Below are 218 nucleotides of genomic sequence, written 5' to 3'. Positions count from 1 at the left end.
GGCACCGCAAACTTTCCTCACTGAATGCCTTACAGTTGAGCCACAAGGAAGTGGACGTGCGTGTGGAGCGAAACCTCCGCTTTGAGTTTGCCGAAATTAAAGCACGCCGTCGACTCCCTATTGATTCTCGCTTTGCGACGTATGGGTCAACCCCTTACGCTCCCGCGATCTCTGTTCCTGCGACCGCAAGAGCTCAGGGCCACTGCTTGAGCTCAGCA

Source organism: Plasmopara halstedii (assembly GCF_900000015.1).
Source record: "Plasmopara halstedii genome assembly, contig: Scaffold_555, whole genome shotgun sequence".
In the NCBI taxonomy this organism is placed as follows: domain Eukaryota; phylum Oomycota; class Peronosporomycetes; order Peronosporales; family Peronosporaceae; genus Plasmopara; species Plasmopara halstedii.
Note: the sequence above shows the minus strand (reverse complement) of the source record.